At 33.9% G+C, this 6,000-nt stretch overlaps 1 protein-coding gene across 1 annotated transcript in view; it reads right to left on the bottom strand.

Annotated features, from left to right (window-relative positions):
• Nucleotides 1–6,000, bottom strand: part of LOC111634523 (band 4.1-like protein 4A) — a 102,962-nt gene that overhangs the window by 94,987 nt on the left and 1,975 nt on the right. The gene's annotated exons all lie outside the window — the stretch shown is intronic.

Here is a 6,000-nt window from a genome sequence, read left to right as displayed (position 1 = left end):
GCCCCCACCAGTGGGCGAGTGGTCTCCGTTGCCGCTCATCGTAGTGGTGACCAGACCCTAAAGACTGGGAGGTTCGTCGTGGGTTCGCGCCACGGTCGGACAGGCTGGCTGCTTGGAGTTTTCCGGGTTTTCTCCTTGCCTATAACGACTGAATAGGAGGCCAGTTCCCCATAAAAGTCCTCCCGGAAGGCATTTATTTCCCGCGCGTACGTATGGCTGTTCGATACAGCCGGCTAATCGGTCGCCTAGCGATCATACACAAGTCTACTCGGAGAAAGAGCCTCCATTGAGCTAAAATCTCCATATAAACACCATCGAAGAAGAAGAAAGAAAATAAAGAAAAAAAAAAGAAAAAAGGTCTTAGATTTTTAACAGGTTCCTGGAGGGGCCCGCTGTTGCCTAGGGACATTCATCGGTCGGTATGGCAGGACACACGTAATTCGTTACGGGACCACTGGGCTTCGGTCCATAGGAACAGGGGTAGGGAGTATCTCCGTCCTTTCGACCCGTGGCCTTATCATCACGCTTCATCGCGGCAGGCGGAAACACTTCTGGCGAGGCTACGGACTGGTACGGCCCCACTCAACTACTTTCTTTATTCGCGTGGTATTGTCCAGTCCCCTAACTGTTTGTTCTGTGGGGAGGCAGAAACTACAGATCATTTCTGGCTCAGGTGTCCCTAGTATACTACCAGTCGTACGGAATTACTGAAAAACTTAAGACTGAATTTACAGACTGTGCGTACATTGACTCCTCTGTATTGGCCTCAGGCAGACATGTCCTCGAGGTATCATATACACCTTCTAGAACAGTATATTCATCGTTCGGGTCGCTTCACCTAATAGGTGGCGCTGCAATTCGGAGAAAAAGCGATCATAGGCTGCATTCTCCATATAAACGAGAGAGAGAGAGAAAGAAAGAAAGAAAGATGGCGGCGCCCGCACTATCGATAGTATCGTGACTGAGGAATCTATAGTTGTAAAATATGAGCTTTTAAAGGCAAAAGAAGAGTCCCAATTGTAAAATTTAACCATAAAATGGATTATTTGTTGAAAGAGCATTCAAAATAGCCACGAAAAAATTAGAATGCCGGCTATCATCCGAAAAAAAGTCGAACAGACACTTACATCACCGCGTGGGCACTAACCTGCGCTTTCACAACTTCTAAATTTTCATTCATAAAACCACATAATGGACCCCCGAAACGAAACTATCTGAGCCATGGAGGACGCCATGTTGCTTTCCACCGCAAACTACTGCCACAAGCGGCCGTTTTTGCCGTTCGACAGCGCGCACTCCGACCGGAATTTAGGAACGCGTTCCGCAGGAATTTTTAAACGGATGTCGCTCGCGCGGAGTTACGCGGAGGAATAAAAGAACGCACCCCTCCATTGCTCAGACAGTTTCGTTTCAGTGTCCATTATGTGGTTTTATAAATGACAATTTATAAGTTGTGAAAGCGCACGTTAGTGTACAATGATGATGTAAGTGTCATCTCAATTTTTTTTTTTTCGATTGGTAGCAGTTATTCTAATTTTTTCGTGACTACTTTAAATACTGTGTCGGCAAGATAATCCATTTTATAGTTAAATTTTACAATTGGGACGCTTCTTTTAACTTTTGTCTCTAAAAACGCATATTTTAAATTCATAGATACCTCCATCACGATACTATCGATAGTACGGACGCCGACATTTCTTCCTTTCATCATCGTTTCTAAATGCCTAAAAACAGCAGCTCACTCCCGTAGTAGCTGAGACGAAGAGCGATCGTTTTAACGAACGCACCCATTCAGGCTTAAACCATAAAATGAAATATTGCTTTGTTTAACTGGCAGCACTCTCAAGTATGCAATGGGTCACATGGCAGGATCCAATTTTCGCACATTTCAGGTGAGCCAGATCTGTAATACGATCGCATAGATCAGGATTTCCCAGACTTTTTTCACTGTCGATTCCTTCAAGGATTCTTCGCCTTTTTTTATCAATCTCCTTTTTTTTCTTTTTTTTATTAATGTATAAATAAACAAATCCGGTAAGTCAGTATTAATTCACACAGTTTTCATAAAAAACAGCTACTTACGGTGTCCAAATTTACAATATCCAGAACTGTGATATAGAAATAATAATTTTTTAATTAGTCCCATTGGACTAATAATTTTTAATGAACCAGTTTCAATGGATTTCCCGAAAATATCCTATATTATCGACCCCGGCATAGACGAAGAAAGAAAAATGACATTCTGATTCGAGCTATCCATAATAAATTAAGAGGATTCTAAAAGATTCGAACCCTAGTCATGTATAGTAGGCTTATTACAAGCCATTTGACAGACAAAAAAACATATATATCAAAAGAATTTCATTCTAAGCTATTTGAATATATTTTATGATAAAATTCAATCTGTGTATAAAAAATACATTTCTACAGTAAACGTAACTACATAAGAACCTATTTCCCTTAATAATTTTTTATCAAAGACAAATGCATTTACTATAAAAATTACGAAATATCGACTAGTATTTAACTACACGTAATAAAATCACTATTAAATAGATTTACCCACAAATTATGTAATTAATTATAGTATTTATTATGTAACTTTAAATAATTCTTAGTTGAGAAAAATATTTAAAATCTAACAGATTACATTACATTCTTTCATAACGAAAAACTCCGGAAGCTTTAAATGAAAATTAATTATTATTGTTTACTATATACAATAGGAAAATTTTGAATTATTATTCTGTATTAACGACCCTATAGCCATTATTTATTCCGGATAGTCAAATAGGATATCGTTCCACATTCTTCAGTTATCTCGTCGACCCCACTGAGAATAAGGTTCCCTGGAATGAGCAATCATTGAAACCGGAAAAATCAATCAATCATCGATTATCTATTAATATTATAGTAAATTTGAAGATTCCGTATGTATATATGTTTTAAATTAAAACACTTAATAATATTATCTTCTAATATTCGAAGTAAATGAAACAATTAAATTTATGCATTTTAAGTTCAAATTTAATGGCCCTTACTTGTTCGTACAAAGTCATTTAAATGTATCAGTAACTATTTTCAAGCTTTTAAGTTTCATTTAATTTTGTTTAAACATTTCGCAAGTGTTTACACACGAAAACAAACATTCTGTTTTTAATCTATAATAATGAGTGCTTTCATCATATTGATGCTGAAAAAACAAAACCAAATCAAAAGTACAAATTTTATACTTCTGCAAATAAGATATTGTTACAATAACAAGATTATTATTTAATTTATTTTAGATAAAAATCAATTTTTCTTTATTCTAATTCTGTAGCGATTCTACGAAAAAAAAAGTATTTTTCTACAAATATTTAAGCTAAAATAAACCTATGATATATCACAGAATTTTTTAACTAGTACCATTCCAAACTATGTAATTCCCCACTACTTAAGACTAGAGATAAATACTGGTTTTAATCATTTCAAATTATAAGTTCTACAGAAAAAGAATGCGGATTTGACCACCGGCAAAACTCGGATTCGAGTATCCGAAATCAACAAAACCTAAAATCTGCTAGAATTCCTTTAGTTTTATGATAAAAATATAAGAAAATCGTATCGTAAGTATTTTCTAATTTAAAAATGCTATCAATTACTATTTTAAACGCTAATAAATTATAAAACTTTTTTTAATTATTAAAAAAAGTTTTTATAAATATTTAAAGCTATCAGTTGAAAAACCGAGGATTAACTCAATCAATTAAACTTATTAGTGAATGAACATGAATACATTAAACTAAGAATCATTGACACGAAATATGAAAGGCCTTATAGCGTGAGAACATACGAAGATTTCAAACAACTTTCATTATCTCATATAATGATCAATATTCAAATAAAAACTCCTTAGAATAATTTCCGCTTGAAAGAATAATTGAACGATACTTGAACTTTCAATGCTATTCATTAATTGTTTTGATAATTCATTGATTGAATGGCACCAAATAGAGGACGAGAATTTTTGCAGACGAAACGAAGACCGGTATATACAAAAACGTTTAATTAACAGCAAGCAGTAAGGTGAGTGAAAGTTTCGGATAGAGTATAAGAAAGATAGAAAAAAAAGCTGTTCATTGTTGACAATGACAATCAACTACTCGACTTCACAGCCCGAAGCTAGAAGCCACACAATACCCATTATAGCTTCAACAACTCGCAACCATTATGGTCTCACGCACTCGGAATATACCTTAAATATAATGCGCAGGTAAGTTATTATTTATAACCGAGTTTGAGATTGTTAAAAAGCTATTATTTTTCCCAATAGGTTTATCAATGATTAAAAATGATTTCATCTTTTTAATATACGCCATCGTCATATCATAAAATGAAAAAGTAAGAATAATTAAAATGCATTAGAAATTGGGGACATACATTTAACTAAAGTCATTTAAATGCAGATGAAGCATAAAATTTACTAAACAGGAAAATTATACACCGGAAATACTTGGATTTTTATTACGTCAGAAAGGAAACATAAATATTAAAATAAAAACATTTTGGTTATTATTAAACTGAGAAAATATTTGGTACATCTCAACTCTAGTTTTAATTTTATATTATTTACAAATATAGTATTTTAAAAATACAGAGGAAAAAAGTTCTATAAATTGATCATATTTACTTTAACCAAGAAATAATTAAATGTTATCAATAAAAAAGTTTACATTCTATTTCTAATTAAAATTACTTTTACAGCTATTTTATGGCCTATTATTTTTACAATAGTTAAAAAAAAAAAAAAAAATAGTATTGTCTGACTAAGAAAATGGACTAGGAGGTCAGAACGGAGGAGAGATGTGTCAGGGAAGCAATTAGTGGGTGCTGGTAGAAACAATTAATTCTCTTGAGGAGGGATGAACTGAGGGAATATTTAAGGACCTAACCGTACAGGTTACGTACAGAAAAGGTCATTTACATTTGAAATCTGCTTTCACACATCAAACTTGAACATTACTTTTAAATCTTTGCAAATATTTCTGTACCTAGACGGCGTATAGGCCGTTGCTCCGTTCAGGTTAAAGTTCAACGTTTTTATCAGGCATTAGATTAAAAGATAGCGTTAAATAGTGATAATCGGATTTTTACTGGCCACTAGAAGAAAGATGCATGTTTAATCATTCTTACAAGCCTCCAGTATGTGAAGATCGCATTAACTGACTGCACCGTGTAATTTCATCTCTGTAGCCCTGAGCCCTTGGGAACGGTCTGACACACCCTCTCCAGGGTTTCTCTACGGCCTCTTTGTTGTGAAATTTTTACAATAAACTACAGAGTATTTCCCCCATGGTCATTTGTAAATTTTTTCACATTTAAAAATTGGAAATGAATTTTTTTCGTTAAATGTCATACCGCGTTCAAATAACTGAATGTAAGCTTTGTTGTGATGCCCAAATAGGATTAAATGTTAGCAATGAAACGGTTCAATATAAAACTGTTAAGATTTATTATTACACATTCCAGATTTAGCTTTTCAACTACTGAAGTGATATCAGTTTACGAAACTTAGTAGCCTTTCCTACTGGAATCTCTTGGGCGGGGTTTCTCCTCCTGTGAGATTCCGGTTTTTTAATGATTTATTTTCTTGAAGCTATATATTTTGAATTACCGAGTACTCGAATCAATAAATCTGTATTTCATTTCCTAACTCTAAAAAACTAACTGGTTTTATAATATATGTTTTAACTCCACAGTTATTCGTTCAACGTATCACGTCTGAATATGTATTTTTAACAGCAAAATAAATCGAGGATTTTTATACTCTATATTACATTAACAGATACCGGTTTAAACTTCAAATTTCAACAAATGCATATTTATTTATGCAGGAGTTGTTTGAGGAACAAGTTACTTTCATCTGAAAGAAAGTTCATCGTTAAGACACCTGCTGGATAAGAATGACCCAGGTGTTTTTTCTTTTGTAACGTAACTAAAGCATTACATACTAATTAC

The sequence above is a fragment of the Centruroides sculpturatus genome, unplaced genomic scaffold (genome assembly GCF_000671375.1).
Source record: "Centruroides sculpturatus isolate CEXI.00-Female unplaced genomic scaffold, Cexi_2.0 scaffold901, whole genome shotgun sequence".
In the NCBI taxonomy this organism is placed as follows: domain Eukaryota; kingdom Metazoa; phylum Arthropoda; class Arachnida; order Scorpiones; family Buthidae; genus Centruroides; species Centruroides sculpturatus.
The sequence above is the reverse complement of the archived record's forward strand: the minus strand, read 5'-3'. Positions and strand labels throughout refer to the sequence as shown.